Source organism: Maylandia zebra, linkage group LG5 (genome assembly GCF_041146795.1).
Source record: "Maylandia zebra isolate NMK-2024a linkage group LG5, Mzebra_GT3a, whole genome shotgun sequence".
In the NCBI taxonomy this organism is placed as follows: Eukaryota; Metazoa; Chordata; class Actinopteri; order Cichliformes; family Cichlidae; genus Maylandia; species Maylandia zebra.
The window spans coordinates 24,236,734-24,262,700 of NC_135171.1; the positions used below are offsets into that span (position 1 = coordinate 24,236,734).

At 39.6% G+C, this 25,967-nt stretch overlaps 3 long non-coding RNA genes across 3 annotated transcripts; all 3 read left to right on the top strand.

Moving 5' to 3' along the window:
* The first annotated feature begins 260 nt into the window (after nt 1-260).
* Nucleotides 261-1,458, top strand: LOC112434750 (uncharacterized). Its single transcript, XR_003024198.2, has 2 exons — nt 261-738; nt 1,160-1,458. It is a non-coding gene; the product is annotated as an uncharacterized LOC112434750 (long non-coding RNA).
* Nucleotides 1,459-10,355: 8,897 nt separating this feature from the next.
* LOC143418632 (uncharacterized) lies at nt 10,356-12,700 on the top strand. Its single transcript, XR_013098650.1, has 3 exons — nt 10,356-10,848; nt 10,965-11,068; nt 11,173-12,700. It is a non-coding gene; the product is annotated as an uncharacterized LOC143418632 (long non-coding RNA).
* Nucleotides 12,701-14,773: 2,073 nt separating this feature from the next.
* Nucleotides 14,774-16,241, top strand: LOC143418633 (uncharacterized). Its single transcript, XR_013098651.1, has 2 exons — nt 14,774-15,706; nt 16,136-16,241. It is a non-coding gene; the product is annotated as an uncharacterized LOC143418633 (long non-coding RNA).
* Nucleotides 16,242-25,967: the final 9,726 nt, after the last annotated feature.

A 25,967-nucleotide genomic window follows, 5' to 3' on the forward strand; every position in this document is an offset into this window, starting at 1 on the left:
TGCTAACGCTAGCTTCAATGCTAATGCTAGCTATAGTGCTAACACTAGCCTTAGCAGTTGTTAACTGACAAAAAGAATATTCCTGTGATATTCCTGTGATATTTATTGGCGGTCAGTGAGACAAAAGTAACAAATGAGATTTATTATTGCCATTGTGCCTCAGTTTTAACAGTAAGAGTACTTCATGACTTTTGCTGTTAGTAGCAGTGCTAATGCTAGCTTCGATGCTAATGCTAGCATCAATGCTAAGGCTAGCTATAGTGCCAACACTAGCCTTAGCAGTTTTTAACTGACAAAAAGAATATTCCTGTGATATTCCTGTGATATTTATTGGCGGTCAGTGAGACAAAAGTAACAAATGAGCTTTATTATTGCCATTGTGCCTCAGTTTTAACAGTAAGAGTGCTAGTTCTACCAGCAGTGCTAACACTAACTGAAGTGCTAACGCTAGCAGGAATGCTAGCGTTAGCAGCGATGCTAAGGCTAGTAACAGTCTAACAGTAGCCTTATATAAGTACTTAAATAAATACTTCAGTTAATTAGTTTGAATTATAAAATGGCTGCTGTATCAGCTGGTGTGCTATATTACTCTATAATTACCCTGCTGACTATAAGTTCAGTGTATCATGTCGTGTGGGCTTTGTTTTTTTGTTAGTCTGATAACACTGTACAGACAACTAACATGTTATTTCTCGTCTTACACTTTCAGGAACTTGACTCACATCTGTGCTTTGCCTGGTAGGTGTGCACATACTGTTAGAGAAGTACACCAAAATAAAAAAAAAAAGAGTCTGACTAATATAAGCTTTAAAGTGATGGGTTAAAACTTTGTGCTAGACCTTTTAAACACATTTTTATAATAAATACACATAAGTTCAGCTTAACAATTGGGCTAAAATATTTTTTTCGTACATTTTTGCACATTACATGTGATTAGTTAACAATTCACTCAATCATATTTGTATTTAAAAATATTATTGCTGAATTTAATTAAATATTTATTCTTTTAAAAAGTGCCCAATTATGCAACTTTTTGCACGTGGCAGCCGACGGCAGTATATTTATTTTGTCCTTTTTCAGTAGTCACAATTAGTTTATACAATTACCATGTGATATCATTTTAATAAAATTATTATTTTTTCTTGTTTTTTGTTCACAGTGTGCAGAAGAAGAACAAGGACCAGATCTCCAGTCTTCTCTCTCACATCCCAACCCCCCAACCCCTCTATCCTCTGTCCTGCTCCACCTGTTGTCTCTGCCTTCTTTCCATCTGTATTTCACTCTGTGGTTTGTGAGAAATTTTGCCAAACCAACAATCCTTTTGCGGTTTGATTTAAAGCCGTGTCTCTCCTGCTCTGTCTGTTCTCTCTGCTAAATTTTCTCTCTACCTGTTTTTCACTCTTGGCTTGCTGCTGAAAAACGCCAAGCCAATAAAGCAATAAAGAGTGCATATTTTGCCTCAACCTATGAACAAACTGAACAAACAAAGAAAACTCTGCGGTTTGATTTAAAGCCGTGTCTCTCCTGCTCTGTCTGTTCTCTCTTCTAAATTTTCTCTCTACCTGTTTTTCACTCTTGGCTTGCTGCTGAAAAACGCCAAGCCATTAAAGCAATAAAGAGTGCATATATTGCCTCTACCTGAGAACAAACTGAACAAACAAAGAAAACTCTAATTCACGGTTTGATTGTGATTTCCCAGCCGTGTCTCTCCTGCTCTGTCTGTTCTCTCTTCTAAAGTTTCTCTCTACCTGTTTTTCATTCTGGGCTTGCTGCTAAGTTGTGCCAAGCCAATAAAGAGAGTGCATATTATTCTCTCGACTGACGAACAAACTGTCAAACAAACAAAGACATCTGTTTCTGAGAAATAAAAACTGAAATATAAAGACAAAGAAAACATCTGCTGTGTGCCACTCTTATTTTTCAAATACATTTTCTAAAGACTAACAGAAACACTTAAAGGTGTGTAAAAATGCCAAAAAAGCAGAAAAAGTCACAAGCTGCAAAACAACGCTGGAAGAAGTTCCATGAGTTTCAAAAAGTACCAACATGTGAACAAGCTGAGTGTGATTTTCCTCAGAGCTCTGCAGAAGACTTTGTGTCTGCAAAGACCAATGCTGATGGTGTCAAACAGGCAGGTCAACATGTTCCTGCACATGTACAACAGATATCCTATGCAGATGCTGTGAAGACTGGATTGCAGCATGAATTTAATGAACATCTGGTAAACCACAGAGACCAACATGAGGTTTCAAGTGCCCCACAGGTGGGTTATGCTGATATTGTGAAAAGAGGCCGTCACAGTGATGTGGCAGGACCATCTCATGCAGAAAAAGTGAACTTTGAAAACCAGCCCTCTGTAACACATGTCTGTGCATCTCACAGCCAGGCACATCCTAAATATGGAGACTCCAGAAACAAGCAGTGCACATGTAACTCACTCACATTTCTTGGATTCCTTCATGAGAATGAAAACATGTCTACAGTTGACCTTAATCTGGTCTTGGATAAAGGTGATGTGATGTACAAAGAGGCCAAGAAAAGATTCCCCAAAAGTATTCATTTGGCAACCGATGAGCTGCCAGGCAAAGTTGATGCTCGCAGGTCTATGTATCATATCAACATGACACAGCTTTCCCGGTATGGGACATTTGAAGAACCTCCAGAGGAGGCAGTAGATACCTTTCTCAGCTTAGAAGCAGGACTGAGCTGCCTGTTGTCAGATGTGCAGTATGCCTTACTGATTATGAGTGGATTGTGTATTGCAGTGTTCAGATCCACATCAGGCAAATATGGGTTCTTTGACCCACACCCCAGAACACCCAGTGGTCTTCCTCTAGCACTATGGTCACGTAATCGTGGTACAGCTGTGATGCTGAAATTCACACTCCTCAGTGACATGATTAAGAGGCTCCAAGATTCTTATGAAATGATGGAGATATCACCTTCTTGTACCTATGAACTGAAGCCTGTGCAATTCTACAGTATGAGCACAGTCAACCTGAGTGATAGTATCACAGACACAGTCTGCAGACCAACAGCTGCCACTACTGTGGCACCTACTGACTCTGATACAACTGTTGATGAAGCAAACTCCTCTACTCCAAGGAGAAACACAACCACTGATCTGACTGAGAACATCTTTTGTCAAATGTCCATTTGTACGCCACTGGTGAAACAAAAAGAAGTCCACATGACTCAGTTCACATCATATGAAGATCAGAATGAACCTCCTAATATACCCACTGACGAACTATGCAGTGAATTAAATTTGCTTCCATCAAATGATGTTTTTTCATGTCAATCAAATGCTGCAATAAACAATGTTGCTGCCTGTGACCTTTCTGATATAGTTTTACAAAAAGTGAAAAAAGTTAATAAACAACAAAGGCACAAAATGAAAAGAAGATTAATGGCATCAGAGAAACCCAGAAATCAGAGAAAAGAAAACCAAAAAAGGAAAGAACGACAAAAGTATGCTTCAAATAAAGATTACAAAGAAAAGAAAAAATCTTGCACAAGCAAGGCATATAAAAACAATCCTGAAGTTAGACAGAAAAAACAACAGTATATGAAAAGATGTTACCATGCGAATGCTGAATTCAGAAAGAAACAACAACAGTATGTTAAAAGACGTTACTGTGAGAATGCAGAATTCAGACAGAAACAACAACAGTATGTTAAAAGACGTTACTGTGAGAATGCAGAATTCAGACAGAAACAACAACAGTATGTTAAAAGACGTTACTGTGAGAATGCAGAATTCAGACAGAAACAACAACAGTATGTTAGAAGACGTTACTGTGAGAATGCTGAAGTTAGACAAAAACAAAAACAATATATAAAAAGACGTTACTATGAGAATACTGATTTCAGAGAGGAGAAAAAAAGCTACATCACTAAAAGGTATCGAGAAAACTTTGAATTCAGAGAGAGACAGAGACAACTGATGAAACAACTAATGCGAGACAGGTATCAAAGTAATCTTGCATTTAGGATTATGCACAACATGAGATGTGCCATGAAAATAAAAAGGAAATACAGATGGGTGAACAGACAAACCCAAGAGAGTGACAACAGTGTAATCAACGAGGCCATATCTGTGTTCAAATCACAAATCAAAGTTGGACCATCATACCCATGTACTGTCTGTTTGAAGGCTTCATTTCCAAACCAAGTACGACCCTGCACAAGGTCAAATTATGTCAAAAACCCACATGTGGCTGCAACATGTTTGACAGGAAAGTTTGTTCATGTTTGTGATGAAAACTGCAGAAATGAGCAGTGCAATGTTCCCGATGAGAGAAAGAGAGAGTGGATTTGTCACACCTGCCACAATCATCTTAAAAATGGATCCATGCCAGCACTTGCTGTTGCCAATAAACTGGAGCTTGCTGATATTCCACCTGAACTGTCTGATCTCAACATCCTGGAGAGACATCTCATAGCCAAGTGCATACCATTTGCAAAGATTATTCCTCTTCCCAAAGGCAGACAAAGAGCCATTAGAGGAAATGTGGTCTGTGTCCCATCAGAGGTACAGGAAACTGTTGAAGCGTTGCCTCGATTAAGAATTAATTCTCAGGTCATGAGAATAAAACTGAAGAGACGCTTGTCTTACAAAGGTCATCAGCTGTTTCAGACTGTAAGCTGGTCTAAACTTGTGCAAGCACTGCATAAACTCAAGCAGATTCATCCACAGTATAAGGATGTGAGCATCAGAGATGATCCTGAGCTGTGTGACCCAACACTTCCTGATGAAGATGATGATGATGATGAAAACATGAATGAGGACGATTATGATGAGGCTGATTTAATGGAAATTGACAGCTGTGAGAAAAATGCACTGAGTGAAGCACAAAATAAAAATGAACAGGATATTGACATGTTACCCTGTGATGGTGAACAATCACATGAACAGATGAGAGATGATTCAGAGCAAGAAGATGGACTGACTAATGGTGGTTTTGCACTCGAGTCCTGTTTGCAGCCCCCTGATGTGGCTGAGGAGATATTATGTTTCAGTGAAGGAATCTACTCTGTTGCTCCTGCAGAGAGAAACAATCCAATAAGTTTTTTCAAAACACCTAAACTGGAGGCCATGGCCTTCCCTGTGCAGTTTCCTACAGGCCAAAACACACTTGATGAAAGAAGGCTGATCAAAGTATCCCCCAGTGGGTATTTCAAATCAAGACTTTTCTGCATTGATGATCGTTTTGCCAAAGACACAAACTATTTATTCTTTGCACAGTTTGTGACTGAAATACACTTGGCTACATCCAGCATGACAGTACAGTTAAGGAAGGCAAAGCCTCTGACCAGAGATGGTAGAAAAATAACCTCAGGCATGTTACAAGATAAACATGAGGTGGAGAAACTGGTGCGAAATAAAGATGCAGTGAGATTCATGCAGCCTCTGAGAGGAACCCCAGCCTATTGGGAGAAAACAACAAGAGATCTTTTTGCCATGATCAGACAGTTGGGAACTCCCACGTTCTTTTGCACATTTTCAGCTGCTGAAATGCGCTGGCCTGAAGTGATTGAGGCAATAACAAGGCAGCAAGGTGAACAAGTCAATTTTGAAGGACTTGACTGGTCAGCGAAGTGTGACATCCTGAGAAGCAATCCTGTCACAACAATGCGCATGTTTGACAAGAGAGTTGAAGCATTATTCAGAGATTTACTCTTATCTCCCGCAGAGCCACTTGGCAAAGTCATTGACTACTTTTACAGAGTTGAGTTTCAGCACAGAGGAAGCCCACACATACACTGCCTCCTGTGGGTAGAAGGTGCTCCTGTGTTTGAGGAGGATGATGAGCAAACTGTTGTTGATTTTATAAACAAATACATCACAGCTCAGCTGCCTGATCCACATAAACAACCTGAACTGTACAAGAAAGTAACAGAAGTGCAAAAACACAGTAAGAACCACACAAAGACGTGCTTTAGGAGTTTAAGCTCCGGGTGCCGTTTTGGTTTTCCCAAACCACCCTGCAATGAGACAATGATCACAAGACCCAGTGAGGATGATGCACTGGAAGTAGAAACGGCAAAGAACAAGCTCAGACCACTGAACCAGCTGCTGAATGAACCTGAAACTGCTTCCATGAGTTTAGAGCAGCTCTTGGAAAGATGCAAGTTGACACATGCAGAATATCAGAGATACCTGAATAAAATGAACATGAGGAGTACGATCATACTAAAGCGTGATCCAAAAGACTCTTGGATAAACGGCTATAATCCACATCTGCTTGAAGCCTGGAACAGTAATATCGACATAAGCTTTGTTTTAGATGCTTTTGGTGCTGCAAATTATTTAATGAAATATATATCAAAAAAAGAGGGCGGGCTATCTGAGTACCTGAAAACTGTCATTGAGAACTCCCATAAAGACAGTGTAAATGAGTGCGATGAAATGAGAGCCGTCATGCAGGCATATTCAAAGAAGCGAGAGATCAGTGCACAGGAGTGTGTTGCTCGTGCATGTGGTCTTCACATGAAGCAATGCTCACGTGCTGTAATATTCATTCCAACTGATGATAATCCTGTGAAAATGAGTCGTCCCCTGTCAGTTCTGGACAACACAACACCTGAGTCTTCCAATGTTTGGATGACATCTTTGAATGACAAATACAAAGCCAGACCTGAAACACCAGAGTATGAGGAGATGTGCATGGCAGACTTTGCTGCTACTTGCAGGATTGTCTATGGCCAACAGAAAAAAGGTAAAGATGTTTTGCCCCTTCTCAATGAGATGGGGTTTGTGCAAAGGCGCAAAAATGATAAGCCTGCTATCATCAGATTTCACCGCTGCTCACAAGAAAAACATCCAGAGCAATATTACGGAAGACTGCTTAAACTGTACCTTCCTCATCGTTCAGACCACGAACTGAAAACACCATCGTTGCCAACCTATCAGGCTTTCTATGGTGCTGGCTGTGTACAGCTGCCAGGTACTGACCGTCTTGAGTACGTGCAACACATTGTCAAAAGAAACAGAGAAAAATATGAGAAAAACAGTGAGGAGATCGAGAGCGCTGTTGAGGAATATGAGCAGAACAGAGGTGTGACTGACGAATGGTGTAATCTGGCACCTGAATCAGATCTCGTAAGGTTGCCACTTGTCGAACAAGAAAGAGAGCGAGACAATGAAAATGAACAGGAAGATGTGCCCGACTACAGCCGTCAGGCTGATGCTTCAACAGAAGTCAGAGCCATCAGGGAACCCCCTGCTATTGATCCCACATTGTTACGTCAGATGTTTCAAAATCTGAATAAGAAGCAAGCCTGCATATTTTATGCAGTTAGAGACTGGTGCATTAAAAGAGTCTGTGCTCTAAATCCAGAGCAGTTTTTCTTTTATATTAATGGTGGTGCTGGAACAGGAAAATCACATCTTATCAAATGCATCTACTCAGAAGCATCTAAGATACTGAGCAAAGTGCCCAGATATGCAGATGACGTTGACATATCAAAACCCACTGTCCTGTTAACTGCTTTCACTGGGACTGCAGCTTTTAACATTTCTGGAACAACACTGCATTCTCTTCTCAAGCTGCCTAGAAGCTTAAAACCTCCCATTCAGGGACTTGGCAATCAGCTGGATGAAGTCAGATCAGAACTTTTGAATGCTGAAATAATCGTCATTGACGAAGTGTCTATGGTGTCAAGACATCTGTTTGCATATGTAGATGCAAGACTCAAACAGATCAAAGGGACTCGGAGACCCTTTGGAGGCATGTCAGTCATTGCTGTCGGAGACTTCTATCAGCTACCCCCAGTGCGACAGTCTAAACCTCTCTGTGTGCACGACCCGTCCGAGATCGACCTGTGGCGGGAGCATTTTCAGATGATCACTCTGACTGAGATTATGCGTCAGAAAGATGATGTTGTCTTTGCAGAGATGCTGAACAGAATTCGTGTGAAAGGAAAGTTGGATGAGCTTTGCGAAGCAGATAGAAATTTGTTGTCACAGGCCATAACTGAACCAGCCCTTTGTCCAACTGATGCGTTGCACATTTTTGCAACTAATAAAGAAGTGGATGCACACAACTCTGCAACACTGGCTCTGCTCCACACTCATATCATTGACATCCATGCAGATGATTATAGAAAAGATCCTAGAACTGGCAGAATGGCACTTCAAGACAGACCATTGAAAGGAGGTAAAAACGAGTTACCAGACACACTGAAAGTTGCAGAAGGAGCTCGTGTCATGCTCACCAGAAACATTGACATACAAAATGGTTTGGTTAATGGAGCTTTTGGAATACTACTTAGAGTAGTTCACTCTGAAAACGACCAACACATCATCAAGCTTGGACTTAAAATGGATAATGAGACATCTGGAAAGAATAACCGCACACCAGCAGACGACATGGTGTACATTGAGAGAGCAGAGGAGAATCTGAAGCAGAAAGGAGTGGTACGAAGACAGTTCCCAGTGAAGCTGGCCTTTGCATGTACAATACATAAGGTACAGGGTATGACAACTACATCAGCTGTTGTCTCTCTTAAGAGCATTTTTGAGCCCGGCATGGCCTACGTAGCTGTCAGTAGAGTGACGTCTCTCAGTGGACTGTATCTTCTTGATATGGAAGAGAAAAAAATATTCACCAACCCAGAAATCACTGCAGCGCTTGAGAACATGAGACAAGCCAACCTTGATGACATGATGCCTCTTCTACACGTGAGGCAAACACTGAGCAGGTCAGAGGTTTTCACCATTGTTCATCATAATACAGAGGGACTGCCAGCTCACATTAATGACATCAAAAGTCACCATGAATTGTGTCTAGCAGATGTTTTGTGCCTAACAGAAACACACCTGCGGGGCTCTTTTGTCGCAGAGAGTCTCCACTTGGAAAATTACAATTTGTTCAAACGCAACAGACACCTGTCCTACACAAACTTTCCCCAGATGGCAAACAGAAGTGGTGGTGGAGTTGCTGTTTATGTGAAAAGTGACATTCAAGTGCATGAAAAACAGTACATCCATAATGTAACTGACCTTGAATTTCTGGCTTTAAAGGTTGAAGCACCAGTCAGTGCTCTGATTGCAGTTGTATACAGACCTCCAGACTACACTCTGAGGCCATTCCTGAAAAACCTGGTAAGCCTATTAGACTCATTGGAGATCATGGACTGTCATCCCATCATAGTTTGTGGTGATTTTAATGAGAATGTTTTATCCAGTGCAAACAAACCAATCCTGGAGCTGTTTGAGTCTAGGGGATACGCACAGGTCATCACTGCCCCTACCACAGAGAAGAACACACTGCTTGACCTAATTTTCATTTCTCAGTCAGATCGATGTCTCCATTCTGGAGTCATGAAGACATACCATAGTTACCATGACCCAGTATACTGTGTATTGTCCTGTGATGATTCATGATCTAGATCTTTGAATACAGTAAGTAATATCTATATTTTTGAATGACTTAAGAAAGTAGAGCGATACTTGAACTCCAGAAAGAAATCCAGACGCTTTTCTTTGCAAGCTCCTTTGACTACGATGACCTGGATGACTGAGAACCTTCACAGACATAAAGTAGAGCGATATTTAAAAGTTGACGCCCTGCATTGCAGTATAATGTTTGAATTGTTTACATAAAATACAATTACATGAATTAAGTAATGATATCAGTAAAAGATGACAATTTTATTTATTACAGAAAATCTAAAATTCACTAACAGTAACCTATAAATGTCAGAAAAATCAAATATAGCAGTTTAAAACGAACAGTGTAGGCATATCCTCTCTGCAGCCAGGCTTCAACATCCTGCCAGGCTGCCCCAGTCTCACTGTGGCTGGGAGGGAGGGAGGGTGGACCAGAGGATTGCCTACACAACACATAAATGTTCAACAGCTTCTTCATTGTTTCTGAGAGAACAACAATGACTAAAGGTTGCTTTTTAAAAAACAAACAAACCTAATTACAGCAATAATGACAGTTAAGCCACTTTATTTTGAAATACTATTTACAAAAATGTTATTATTTGGTTTGTTATAAACTTTAAACTTTTTCAAAAGTATACGATTATATTTTTGGACCAATTATTCTATAAAACATACATTTTTATGAGCTTTTATCATGTTTCGGCCAGTGTAATCATCAGGGTGGGTCTGGGTTGATAACTGCACATTTCTGTCCAGAAATGTTTCAGCAGTGTTACATATGTAGCACATATGTTACACTTGCTTTCTGTTACCAGCTGATACCCTACATTTGTATAGACAATGGACAGTGTGAGGTTGGGGAGTTGAGTGTGTACGTGTGTGTGTGTGTGTGTGTGTGGGGGGGGGGGGGGGGGGGGGGGGGGTTAGGTTTCCTTTTTTTTTCCTTTTTTTTTTTAAGAGAGACACAGTCCTCCTGTGTCTTCTCCAATCTTCACATGTAAGATCCAACAGTGTGAGGCACATAGCAGCCAGAAACTGTAATGCCAAAGAACAGAGAGGCTTCATCATCACCATCTTCATCACCGTACGATCAGAGCGTGAGACTTCACATCTGGAGCACAGGAGACATTCTGTGATAAGTCCTCCTTCTAGCTTGTCCCACAAGCAGTCGGTGAGATTTACTCACAACAAAAAGGGTTAATGACATAATTTCCATGAAAACATGTGTTCATTCTTTGTAAACTGTTTAAATTGTGTTTTCACTTGACCTTAGGAGTGTTAGAGTGTATTGTAATGTCTGTACTCAGGTGTTTCCCTCTGTGATCCATCCCCTTCAGAGCTGAGACACTCAGGACTGAACAGACTGCACAGTTTCTGTGACTGAGCCTCCAAAACACCTTTGAAACCACTCATGATAGAAGGGCTTTATATTTGCAGCAGCACTACTACAGGTATTCAGTTTATTACAGGATGTGTTTGTTTCTTAGGACCAGCTCTGAGTGCACACTACCTAACATATACACCTTTCTGTTCACTACAAACCAACTACTCTGGATCATACGGCCAGTTGGCAGGAATGTTGCTGCAGGAAAACATCCCTGGAGATCACCATCATTGTCAGACTGACTGTGCCTCCTCTGTGCAGTGTCAAGATCCTCCCTAAATGAGTGTGTAAGTTAACATTTTCATTATTTTATTCCCTTTGACAAGACAAGTATCACTGATATTTACATTTACAACTACATATGTTGCTGTTTTCTGCTCTTCTTTTAAAGTCCTCAGCTATCCTGCTTCTGTGCTGCTTGCCACACATCAAACTCTGGCCGGATGACAGGGAGGATCCACTCTGAAGTCACTGGACATGATGAGGATCATATGGGACTTCATAGTTTCACAGTAACATTGTGCTCTGTGATTACAGGTTTTAAATGGATACAATGACTGCCTCTCTCTGATCAACAGGCTAAAGGATTGTTTTCATTGTTAGTGCTCTGTACAATGTATGCTTATTTAGTATTTCATCACAGAGCAAACCTTTATTTATTTAACATATTTTTATTTTGTTTTAATGTTGAATTAACTGTAGGGATTTTTTAAGTGGGCACTCGGGATGTCATATGACCAGAAATGTGGTAACTGGAATTCAACAGTATGGAAGAAAAAATCTGCTAAGAACAAAACACACACAAAACCCCCCAAGAAAATTCAAATTCATTCCATGTAATCCAATCTAAAACATTTTAAACTGCTGAACAGCAACACAAACAGTGTTAAAAAACAGTGTTAACAGAATGATTATGATGAGTTTGTACCAAAGTTTCAGGTCACATGGCACACCTAGTGTGTAGTGTGGAGTATCAGCTGGTAAGTATAGGTTTTTTCATATTTGTGTCCTTAGAGTTCAGATAGATAAAGACTTGTGTATAATAATTAGTCATAAGCACAACTCAAAGTCAGGGACTAACTAAATTTGGGACTTTGTGTCTGAGCCCAGGTTAAAACACTGTGTAAAAAAGCATTTAGCGGCATGGCTGAACAATGCTGTAAACTATTGATACTTATTTATCCATGTTCACAAAAAGGACTAATGTTTTTATTTGATTATTTGCATGTGTTAAACTGTGTCACCACCTTACGCTTTCATTTGAGTTTACTCAAAAGTCTCTATACAGTTCTCTTTTACCACTGTGTGGACTCTGTTTACATTAAAACATAAAAAAGAATGAGTAATAAAGAGATGTGTAGACAGATCAGTAGATTAAGTAGACCAATAGAAACAGTTGTTCAGCCATGTTCTAAGAAACCAACACAGTTTAAAGGTTTAGGATTGTGGTTTTAAAAGTGGAATTTTCATGTATTTCATATGTTGCTTATTATTTTTATTTACTTATTTAATTTAGTTATTTTTATTTATTCTACTAGTCCTTTTCAGAAAGAAGCTGTAAAATATGACTTAAGATTTTTATGTTATTTTCTATGACATACAAAACAAATTGATGTATATAATACCGGTACTATTAAACATGATATACATATGTGTATATGTCTGAAAAACATTATGCTGTATATGAAAGTTTGTATTTTCTCCAGAATGTTTGTTCATCTTTTCAGTTCAATTTAACAAATTTGTTTTTACATTTATTTTTATTATTTTTTTTATGAATTAGAGATTTATAAAACATAATTCCACTCTTTAAGTGATTAGAAGAATATGAACTTTTGTTATTCATTCAGAGGTTTGCTGACTACATTTTCTTTTTGTCATTACTCATCTTTTTCTAATTAAAATTTTAAACATTTTCAGTTATTTTCCAACTTCTTCTGTGTGAACATCAGCTTTCAAAAGTTCAGCACTTTTGTTTTCAGGTTAAAAATTCTTTATTTTCCAGCTAATTCAACATTTTTAGCTTAATATTCAGCAATTAATTCATTTCAGTGCATACATTCAGATTCAAGCATTCACACTGCAGTTTCTTCAGAAAATGCACTTTCTAGTTATTATTATCTATTCCGTACGTTTTTTGAAAGCCTACTCCTTCAAAACCGTTCGACTTAGAAAAACCATTCAAACACCGTTAGATTCCTATTCTTTTGGACAACATTGCTTCTATTTTTTCTCATTTTTAACATTTATATTTTTAATTTTATTCAACTTTTTTCAACAAAAATTTATAATGTATTTCAATGGGGAGACCCTTCAAATTCTCATTCAACTTCCTCCTCTTTAAACTGTATCTACTTCCACATACATTGACATAGAGCCACCATTCAAACTTTAAAACGAAGACAAGACATTCAACTATTCAACTTGTATTTATCTTTTCAATATCTATTATACTTTTTCTTCAGTTCCAGTTTAAGTTTCATGATGTTTTTTCACCCGTTTCAGAGTTTATAATGGGTGTGTATGGGACGGAATGTTGGGGCTAGAGTGAGACAGCTCAACTGCTAGAGTGAGAGGAGCAAAAAAATTAATCTTAAAATCTTTTTTAAAACTGCTGCTGTGTCCGCAGCGTTTGCTCTACAGGTATGATTTTACCCTCAAAACGTAGCCATCGCTGTCCTCTTTCATCCAATGTGTTTACTATTGTACTAGGTGTTATGGTTCTTTCGTAAATGTCACCAATGCACAGCCTCCTCCCTCCAACTCTTCCATAGACTCTAATGTTAAAATGGCTCAGAAGGTTCGTTTGAAAATCAGAACCGCATGGTGTCTTTCCACTGTCACCACGTCCATATAATAAACTCCACAGGCATGAAAACTGAGAATTCAGTAGACTAGAAGCTGCTGTCGCTCACGGTGAAAGAATTTCGTCAATACGACTTGTACTTTTCATATGGGAACGATTTGTTTGGGCCTGACTTTTCTGTTCATTTTAAGCAGCAAAAGTGAGGTGCATGTCTGTGTCGTGTGTATGGAGCCATTGGGTGCAGTCACTATAGCAACCAGGCTCACACCTGCCTGCTTAACGAGCTCTCTCTCTCTCTGCCAAGATTAAATCAAAAATGTGTGTTATATCTAAGCAGTTGTAGTAAGATTAACTTTTTCAATAGGTACAATAAGACAGGTTTGACAGGCTTTTGCCACAGATTAACAGTATGTCAGTAGTTAGTATAGGCTAACTGAATAGAGGCCTGAATTATTGCCCTGTTAAATTCAAGTTGATTGTGTATTGGTGGACTTGTCTTCTCCACACAGGTTTTTCAGATCTGGGCAGTTTGAGTCAGTTGATGACTTTAAAATAATCTTTTCTGACTGGATAATTAAAGCTCACAGCATCTACCTGTCTGTAGTGTATTTTCCCACATTTTAAATAATCTAATCTCATTTAATGTCTCTGTTTTTAGTCTGTATAGTTTATCTCCCCACAAATACGCTCAAAGTAGTCTTAAAATAAAATCCATAAAACAGTTCAAGATGATGACTTTTTATTTGCTCATTTAATGCCAGTTGCCCTCTTTCCTGAGTATAAGCGAATGAGTGACATAAAGAGAAAAAGTACCAATTTGTATGCTGGTGAGTCTTGTGTATTTTTTTCTCTGTCTCTCTATGACAGAGAAATATATATGCTCATTATTGATGTTCAAACTGATGCTCAAATTTCCAAGCACCACCTGAACGCCTCATCGGTCTTTAACTAATCACTACACCAACGGTTGTCATTCCGCTTTGCTCTCTGCTGTGGTAAGTACAATACATTCAGTACAGCACTGTTTTAATTTTATGATGGTAAAAATACATGTTTGACATTTAAACTCACATATCAAGTCTTTTTAAAGTTCAACAGAGTTCAAAGAATAAAGAAAGCAAAAAAAGAATAACCTTTGCTACCATTTATATAGGTTTATGACTTTTGCTGTTAGCAGCAGTGCTAATGCTAGCTATAGTGCTAACACTAGCCTTAGCAGTTGTTAACTGACAAAAAGAATATTCCTGTGATATTCCTGTGATATTTATTGGCGGTCAGTGAGACAAAAGTAACAAATGAGATTTATTATTGCCATTGTGCCTCAGTTTTAACAGTAAGAGTACTTCATGACTTTTGCTGTTAGTAGCAGGAATGCTAACGCTAGCTTCAATGCTAACGCTAGCTTCAATGCTAATGCTAGCTATAGTGCTAACACTAGCCTTAGCAGTTGTTAACTGACAAAAAGAATATTCCTGTGATATTCCTGTGATATTTATTGGCGGTCAGTGAGACAAAAGTAACAAATGAGATTTATTATTGCCATTGTGCCTCAGTTTTAACAGTAAGAGTACTTCATGACTTTTGCTGTTAGTAGCAGTGCTAATGCTAGCTTCGATGCTAATGCTAGCATCAATGCTAACGCTAGCTATAGTGCCAACAGTAGCCTTAGCAGTTTTTAACTGACAAAAAGAATATTCCTGTGATATTCCTGTGATATTTATTGGCGGTCAGTGAGACAAAAGTAACAAATGAGCTTTATTATTGCCATTGTGCCTCAGTTTTAACAGTAAGAGTGCTAGTTCTACCAGCAGTGCTAACACTAACTGAAGTGCTAACGCTAGCATTCCTGCTAGCGATGCTAAGGCTAGTAACAGTCTAACAGTAGCCTTATATAAGTACTTAAATAAATACTTCAGTTAATTAGTTTGAATTATAAAATGGCTGCTGTATCAGCTGGTGTGCTATATTACTCTATAATTACCCTGCTGACTATAAGTTCAGTGTATCATGTCGTGTGGGCTTTGTTTTTTTGTTAGTCTGATAACACTGTACAGACAACTAACATGTTATTTCTCGTCTTACACTTTCAGGAACTTGACTCACATCTGTGCTTTGCCTGGTAGGTGTGCACATACTGTTAGAGAAGTACACCAAAATAAAAAAAAAAGAGTCTGACTAATATAAGCTTTAAAGTGATGGGTTCAAACTTTGTGCTAGACCTTTTAAACACATTTTTATAATAAATACACATAAGTTCAGCTTAACAATTGGGCTAAAATATTTTTTTTGTACATTTTTGCACATTACATGTGATTAGTTAACAATTCACTCAATCATATTTGTATTTAAAAATATTATTGCTGAATTTAATTAAATATTTATTCTTTTAAAAAGTGCCAAATTGTGCAACTTTTTGCACATGGCAGCCGACAACAGTTTAGCTTGAATATTTGTTTTGTCCTTTTTCAGTAGTCACAATTAGTTCATACAATTACCATGTGATATAATTTTATTAAAATTATTTTTTTTTCTTGTTTTTTGTTCACAGTGTGCAGAAGAAGAACAAGGACCAGATCTCCAGTCTTCTATCTCACATCCCAACCCCCCAACCCCTCTATCTTCTGTCCTACTCCACCTGTTGTCTCTGCCTTCTTTCCATCTGTATTTCACCCTGTGGTTTGTGAGAAATTTTGCCAAACCAAGAATCTTATTGCGGTTTGATTTAAAGCCGTGTCTCTCCTGCTCTGTCTGTTCTCTCTGCTAAATTTTCTCTCTACCTGTTTTTCACTCTTTGGCTTGCTGCTGAAAAATGCACAAGCCAATAAAACAATAAAGAGTGCATATTTTGCCTCAACCTGAGAACAAACTGAACAAACAAAGAAAACTCTGCGGTTTGATTTAAAGCCGTGTCTCTCCTGCTCTGTCTGTTCTCTCTGCTAAATTTTCTCTCTACCTGTTTTTCACTCTTGGCTTGCTGCTGAAAAATGCCAAGCCATTAAAGCAATAAAGAGTGCATATTGCCTCTACCTGAGAACAAACTGAACAAATAAAGAAAACTCTAATTCACGGTTTGATTGTGATTTCCCAGCCGTGTTTCTCCTGCTCTGTCTGTTCTCTCTTCTAAATTTTCTCTCTAGCTGTTTTTCACTTTGCGCTTGCTGCTAAGTTGTGCCAAGCCAATAAAGAGAGTGCATATTATTCTCTTGACTGACAAACTGTCAAACAAACAAAGACATCTGTTTCTGAGAAATAAAAACTGAAATATAAAGACAAAGAAAACATCTCCTGCTCTGTGCCACTCTTATTTTATAAACATATTTTCTAAAGACTAAGAGAAACACTTGTGTAAAAATGCCAAGGAAGCAGAAAAAGTCACAAGCTGCAAAACAACGCTGGAAGAAGTTCCATGAGTTTCAAAAAGTACCAACATGTGAACAAGCTGAGTGTGATTTTCCTCAGAGCTCTGCAGAAGACTTTGTGTCTGCAAAGACCAATGCTGATGGTGTCAAACAGGCAGGTCAACATGTTCCTGCACATGTACAACAGATATCCTATGCAGATGCTGTGAAGACTGGATTGCAGCATGAATTTAATGAACATCTGGTAAACCACAGAGACCAACATGAGGTTTCAAGTGACCCACAGGTGGGTTATGCTGATATTGTGAAAAGAGGCCGTCACAGTGATGTGGCAGGACCATCTCATGCAGAAAGACTGAACCTTGAAAACCAGCCCTCTGTTATACATGTCTGTGCATCTCGCAGCCAGGCTCATCCTAAATATGGAGACTCCAGAAACAAGCAGTGCACATGTAACTCACTCACATTTCTTGCTTTCCTTCATGAGAATGAAAACATGACTACAGCTGACCTTAATCTGGTCTTGGATAAAGGTGATGTGATGTACAAAGAGGCCAAGAAAAGATTTCCTAAAAATATTCATTTGGCAACCGATGAGCTGCCAGACAAAGTTGATGCTCGCAGGTCTATGTATCATGTCAACATGACACAGCCTTCCCGGTATGGGACATTTGAAGAACCTCCAGAGGAGGCAGTAGATACCTTTCTGAGCTTAGAAGCAGGACTGAGCTGCCTGTTGTCAGATGTGCAGTATGCCTTACTGATTATGAGTGGATTGTGTATCGCAGTGTTCAGATCCACATCAGGCATATATGGTTTCTTTGACCCACACCCCAGAACACCCATTGGTCTTCCTCTACTACTACAGTCACGTAATCGTGGTACAGCTGTGATGCTGAAATTCACACTCCTCAGTGACATGATTAAGAGGCTCCAAGATTCTTATGAAATGATGGAGATATCACCCTCTTGTAACTATGAACTGAAGCCTGTGCAGTTCTACAGTATGAGCACAGTCAACCTGAGTGATACTATCACAGACACAGTCTGCAGACCAACAGCTGCCACTGCTGTGGCACCTACTCACTCTGATACAACTGTTGATGAAGCAAACCCCTCTACTCCAAGGAGAAACACAACCACTGATCCGACTGAAAATATCTTTTGTCAAATGTCCATTTGTACGCCACTGGTGAAACAAAAAGAAGTCCACATGACTCAGTTCACATCATATGAAGATCAGAATGAACCTCCTAATATACCAACTGAAGAACTATGCAGTGAATTAAGTTTCCTTCCATCAAGTGATGCTTTTTCATGTCAATCAAATGCTGCCATAACAAATGTTGCTGCCTGTGACCTTTCTGATATAGTTTTACAAAAAGTGAAAAAAGTTAATAAACAACAAAGGCAAAAAAGGAAAAGAAGATTAATGGCATCAGAGAAACCCAGAAATCAGAGAAAAGAAAACCAAAAAAGGAAAGAACGACAAAAGTATGCTTCAAATAAAGATTACAAAGAAAAGAAAAAATCTTGCACAAGCGAGACATATAAAAACAATCCTGAAGTTAGACAAAAACAACAACAGTATATGAAAAGACGTTACTGTGAAAATGATGAATTCAGACAGAAACAACAGCAATATATTAGAAGACGTTACTGTGAAAATGATGAATTCAGACAGAAACAACAGCAATATATTAGAAGACGTTACTGTGAAAATGATGAATTCAGACAGAAACAACAGCAATATATTAGAAGACGTTACTGTGAAAATGATGAATTCAGACAGAAACAACAGCAATATATTAGAAGACGTTACTGTGAAAATGATGAATTCAGAAAGAAACAAAAACAATATGTTAAAAAACGTTTTTCTGAGAATGCTACAGTTAGAAAGAAACAACAACAATATATTAAAAGACGCTACTGTGACAATGCTGAATTTAGACAAAAACAAAAAAACTATATAACTAAAAGGTATCAAGAAAACCCTGAATTCAGAGAGAGACAGAGATCTCGAGTGACTCAGCGTTATGCACGTGATAACGCATTCAGAGTAAGACACAGACAACTAATGAAACAACTAATGCGAGACAGGTATCAAAGTAATCTTGCATTCAGGATTATGCACAACATGAGATGTGCAATGAAAATAAAAAGGAAATACAGATGGGTGAACAGACAAACCCAAGAGAGTGACAACAGTGTGATCAACGAGGCCATATCTGTGTTCAAATCACAAATCAAAGCTGGACCATCATACCCATGTACTGTATGCTTCAAGGCTTCATTTCCAAACCAAGTGCGACCCTGCACAAGGTCAAAGTATGTCAAAAACCCACATGTAGTTGCAACATGTTTGACTGGAAGATTTGTTCATGTTTGTGATGAAAACTGCAGAAATGAGCAGTGCAATGTTCCCGATGAGAGAAAGAGAGAGTGGATTTGTCACACCTGCCACAATCATCTTAAAAATGGATCCATGCCAGCGCTTGCTGTTGCCAATAAACTGGATCTTGCTGATACTCCACCTGAACTGTCTGATCTCAACATACTGGAGAGACATCTCATAGCCAAGTGCATACCATTTGCCAAGATCATTCCTCTTCCCAAAGGCAGACAAAGAGCAATTAGAGGAAATGTGGTCTGTGTCCCATCAGAGGTACAGGAAACTGTTGAAGCGTTGCCTCGATTAAGAATTAATTCTCAGATCATGAGAGTAAAACTGAAGAGACGCTTGTCTTACAAAGGTCATCAGCTGTTTCAGACTGTAAGCTGGTCTAAACTTGTGCAAGCACTGCATAAACTCAAGCAGATTCATCCACAGTATAAGGATGTGAGCATCAGAGATGATCCTGAGCTGTGTGACCCAACACTTCCTGATGAAGATGATGATGATGATGAAAACATGAATGAGGACGATTATGATGAGGCTGATTTAATGGAAATTGACAGCTGTGAGAAAAATGCACTGAGTGAAGCACAAAATAAAAATGAACAGGATATTGACATGTTACCCTGTGATGGTGAACAATCACATGAACAGATGAGAGATGATTCAGAGCAAGAAGATGGACTGACTAATGGTGGTTTTGCACTCGAGTCCTGTTTGCAGCCCCCTGATGTGGCTGAGGAGATATTATGTTTCAGTGAAGGAATCTACTCTGTTGCTCCTGCAGAGAGAAACAATCCAATAAGTTTTTTCAAAACACCTAAACTGGAGGCCATGGCCTTCCCTGTGCAGTTTCCTACAGGCCAAAACACACTTGATGAAAGAAGGCTGATCAAAGTATCCCCCAGTGGGTATTTCAAATCAAGACTTTTCTGCATTGATGATCGTTTTGCCAAAGACACAAACTATTTATTCTTTGCACAGTTTGTGACTGAAATACACTTGGCTACATCCAGCATGACAGTACAGTTAAGGAAGGCAAAGCCTCTGACCAGAGATGGTAGAAAAATAACCTCAGGCATGTTACAAGATAAACATGAGGTGGAGAAACTGGTGCGAAATAAAGATGCAGTGAGATTCATGCAGCCTCTGAGAGGAACCCCAGCCTATTGGGAGAAAACAACAAGAGATCTTTTTGCCATGATCAGACAGTTGGGAACTCCCACGTTCTTTTGCACATTTTCAGCTGCTGAAATGCGCTGGCCTGAAGTGATCGAGGCAATAACAAGGCAGCAAGGTGAACAAGTGAATTTTGAAGGACTCGACTGGTCAGCAAAGTGTGACATCCTGAGAAGCAATCCTGTCACAACAATGCGCATGTTTGACAAGAGAGTTGAAGCATTATTCAGAGATTTACTCTTATCTCCCGCAGAGCCACTTGGCAAAGTCATTGACTACTTTTACAGAGTTGAGTTTCAGCACAGAGGAAGCCCACACATACACTGCCTCCTGTGGGTAGAAGGTGCTCCTGTGTTTGAGGAGGATGATGAGCAAACTGTTCTTGATTTTATAAACAAATACATCACAGCTCAGCTGCCTGATCCACATAAACAACCTGAACTGTACAAAAAAGTAACAGAAGTGCAAAAACACAGTAAGAACCACACAAAGACGTGCTTTAGGAGTTTAAGCTCCGGGTGCCGTTTTGGTTTTCCCAAACCACCCTGCAATGAGACAATGATCACAAGACCCAGTGAGGATGATGCACTGGAAGTAGAAACGGCAAAGAACAAGCTCAGACCACTGAACCAGCTGCTGAATGAACCTGAAACTGCTTCCATGAGTTTAGAGCAGCTCTTGGAAAGATGCAAGTTGACACATGCAGAATATGAGAGATACCTGAATAAAATGAACATGAGGAGTACGATCATACTAAAGCGTGATCCAAAAGACTCTTGGATAAACGGCTATAATCCACATCTGCTTGAAGCCTGGAACAGTAATATCGACATAAGCTTTGTTTTAGATGCTTTTGGTGCTGCAAATTATTTAATGAAATATATATCAAAAAAAGAGGGCGGGCTATCTGAGTACCTGAAAACTGTCATTGAGAACTCCCATAAGGACAGTGTAAATGAGTGCGATGAAATGAGAGCCGTCATGCAGGCATATTCAAAGAAGCGAGAGATCAGTGCACAAGAATGTGTTGCTCGTGCATGTGGTCTTCACATGAAGCAATGCTCACGTGCTGTAATATTCATTCCAACTGATGATAATCCTGTGAAAATGAGTCGTCCCCTGTCAGTTCTGGACAACACAACACCTGAGTCTTCCAATGTTTGGATGACATCTTTGAATGACAAATACAAAGCCAGACCTGAAACACCAGAGTATGAGGAGATGTGCATGGCAGACTTTGCTGCTACTTGCAGGATTGTCTATGGCCAACAGAAAAAAGGTAAAGATGTTTTGCCCCTTCTCAATGAGATGGGGTTTGTGCAAAGGCGCAAAAACAATAAGCCTGCTATCATCAGATTTCACCGCTGCTCACAAGAAAAACATCCAGAGCAATATTACGGAAGACTGCTTAAACTGTACCTTCCTCATCGTTCAGACCACGAACTGAAAACACCATCGTTGCCAACCTATCAGGCTTTCTATGGTGCTGGCTGTGTACAGCTACCAGGTACTGACCATCTTGAGTACGTGCAACACATTGTCAAAAGAAACAGAGAAAAATATGAGAAAAACAGTGAGGAGATCGAGAGCGCTGTTGAGGAATATGAGCAGAACAGAGGTGTGACTGACGAATGGTGTAATCTGGCACCTGAATCAGATCTCGTAAGGTTGCCACTTGTCGAACAAGAAAGAGAGCGAGACAATGAAAATGAACAGGAAGATGTGCCCGACTACAGCCGTCAGGCTGATGCTTCAACAGAAGTCAGAGCCATCAGGGAACCCCCTGCTATTGATCCCACATTGTTACGTCAGATGTTTCAGAATCTGAACAAGAAGCAAGCCTGCATATTTTATGCAGTTAGAGACTGGTGCATTAAAAGAGTCTGTGCTCTAAATCCAGAGCAGTTTTTCTTTTATATTAATGGTGGTGCTGGAACAGGAAAATCACATCTTATCAAATGCATCTACTCAGAAGCATCTAAGATACTGAGCAAAGTGCCCAGATATGCAGACGACGTTGACATATCAAAACCCACTGTCCTGTTAACTGCTTTCACTGGGACTGCAGCTTTTAACATTTCTGGAACAACACTGCATTCTCTTCTCAAGCTGCCTAGAAGCTTAAAACCTCCCATTCAGGGACTTGGCAATCAGCTGGATGAAGTCAGATCAGAACTTTTGAATGCTGAAATAATCGTCATTGACGAAGTGTCTATGGTGTCAAGACATCTCTTTGCATATGTAGATGCAAGACTCAAACAGATCAAAGGGACTCGGAGACCCTTTGGAGGCATGTCAGTCATTGCTGTCGGAGACTTCTATCAGCTACCCCCAGTGCGACAGTCTAAACCTCTCTGTGTGCACGACCCGTCTGAGATCGACCTGTGGCGGGAGCATTTTCAGATGATCACTCTGACTGAGATTATGCGTCAGAAAGATGATGTTGTCTTTGCAGAGATGCTGAACAGAATTCGTGTGAAAGGAAAGTTGGATGAGCTTTGCGAAGCAGATAGAAATTTGTTGTCACAGGCCATAACTGAACCAGCCCTTTGTCCAACTGATGCGTTGCACATTTTTGCAACTAATAAAGAAGTGGATGCACACAACTCTGCAACACTGGCTCTGCTCCACACTCATATCATTGACATCCATGCAGATGATTATAGAAAAGATCCTAGAACTGGCAGAATGGCACTTCAAGACAGACCATTGAAAGGAGGTAAAAACGAGTTACCAGACACACTGAAAGTTGCAGAAGGAGCTCGTGTCATGCTCACCAGAAACATTGACATACAAAATGGTTTGGTTAATGGAGCTTTTGGAATACTACTTAGAGTAGTTCACTCTGAAAACGACCAACACATCATCAAGCTTGGACTTAAAATGGATAATGAGACATCTGGAAAGAATAACCGCACACCAGCAGACGACATGGTGTACATTGAGAGAGCAGAGGAGAATCTGAAGCAGAAAGGAGTGGTACGAAGACAGTTCCCAGTGAAGCTGGCCTTTGCATGTACAATACATAAGGTACAGGGTATGACAACTACATCAGCTGTTGTCTCTCTTAAGAGCATTTTTGAGCCCGGCATGGCCTACGTAGCTGTCAGTAGAGTGACGTCTCTCAGTGGACTGTATCTTCTTGATATGGAGGAGAAAAAAATATTCACCAACCCAGAAATCACTGCAGCGCTTGAGAACATGAGACAAGCCAACCTTGATGACATGATGCCTCTTCTACACGTGAGGCAAACACTGAGCAGGTCAGAGGTTTTCACCATTGTTCATCATAATACAGAGGGACTGCCAGCTCACATTAATGACATCAAAAGTCACCATGAATTGTGTCTAGCAGATGTTTTGTGCCTAACAGAAACACACCTGCGGGGCTCTTTTGTCGCAGAGAGTCTCCACTTGGAAAATTACAATTTGTTCAAACGCAACAGACACCTGTCCTACACAAACTTTCCCCAGATGGCAAACAGAAGTGGTGGTGGAGTTGCTGTTTATGTGAAAAGTGACATTCAAGTGCATGAAAAACAGTACATCCATAATGTAACTGACCTTGAATTTCTGGCTTTAAAGGTTGAAGCACCAGTCAGTGCTCTGATTGCAGTTGTATACAGACCTCCAGACTACACTCTGAGGCCATTCCTGAAAAACCTGGTAAGCCTATTAGACTCATTGGAGATCATGGACTGTCATCCCATCATAGTTTGTGGTGATTTTAATGAGAATGTTTTATCCAGTGCAAACAAACCAATCCTGGAGCTGTTTGAGTCTAGGGGATACGCACAGGTCATCACTGCCCCTACCACAGAGAAGAACACACTGCTTGACCTAATTTTCATTTCTCAGTCAGATCGATGTCTCCATTCTGGAGTCATGAAGACCTACCATAGTTACCATGACCCAGTATACTGTGTATTGTCCTGTGATGATTCATGATCTAGATCTTTGAATACAGTAAGTAATATCTATATTTTTGAATGACTTAAGAAAGTAGAGCGATATTTAAAAGTTGACGCTCTGCATTGCAGTATAATGGTTGAATTGTTTACATAAAATACAATTACATGAATTAAGTAATGATATCAGTAAAAGATGACAATTTTATTTATCACAGAAAATCTAAAATTCACTAACAGTAACCTATAAATGTCAGAAAAATCAAATATAGCAGTTTAAAATGAATAGTGTAGGCATATCCTCTCTGCAGCCAGGCTTCAACATCCTGCCAGGCTGCCCCAGTCTCACTGTGGCTGGGAGGGAGGGAGGGTGGACCAGAGGATTGCCTACACAACACATAAATGTTCAACAGCTTCTTCATTGTTTCTGAGAGAACAACAATGACTAAAGGTTGCTTTTTAAACAAACAAACAAACAAACAAACAAACAAACAAACAAACAAACAAACAAACCTAATTACAGCAATAATGACAGTTAAGCCACTTTATGTGTGCCTCTATTTTGAAATACTATTTACAAAAATGTTATTATTTTGGTTTGTTATAAACTTTAAACTTTTTCAAAAGTATACGATTATATTTTTGGACAAATCTTTCGATGAAACATACATTTTTATGAGCTTTTATCATGTTTCGGCCAGTGCAATCATCAGGGTGGGTCTGGGTTGATAACTGCACATTTCTGGCCAGAAATGTTTCAGCAGTGTTACATATGTAGTGCATATGTTACACTTGCTTTCTGTTACCAGCTGATACCCTACATTTGTATAGACATTGGATGGTGTGAGGTTGGGGAGTTGAGTGGGGGGGGGGGGTTTACGGTGGGAGCTGAGGGGGGGGGGGGGGGTGTTAGGTTTCCTTTTTTCTTTTTTAAGAGAGACACAGTCCTCCTGTGTCTTCTCCAAGCTTCACATGTAAGATCCAACAGTGTGAAGCACATAGCAGCTAGAAACTGTAATGCCACAGATCAGAGAGGCTTCATCATCACCATCTTCATCGCCGTACGATCAGAGCGTGAGACTTCACATCTGGAGCACAGGAGACATTCTGTGATAAGTCCTCCTTCTAGCTTGTCCCACAAGCAGTCGGTGAGATTTACTCACAACAAAAAGGGTTAATGACATTATTTCCATGAAAACATGTATTCATTCTTTGTGAAGTGTTTAAATTGTGTTTTCACTTGACCTTAGGAGTGTTAGAGTGTATTGTAATGTCTGTACTCAGGTGTTTCCCTCTGTGATCCATCCCCATCAGAGCTGAGACACTCAGGACTGAACAGACTGCACAGTTTCTGTGACTGAGCCTTCTTTGAAACCACTCATGATAGAAGGGCTTCATATTTGCAGCAGCACTACTACAGGTATTCAGTTTATTACAGGATGTGTTTGTTTCTTAGGACCAGCTCTGAGTGCACACTACCTAACATATACACCTTTCTGTTCATTACAAACCAACTACTCTGGATCATACGGCCAGTTG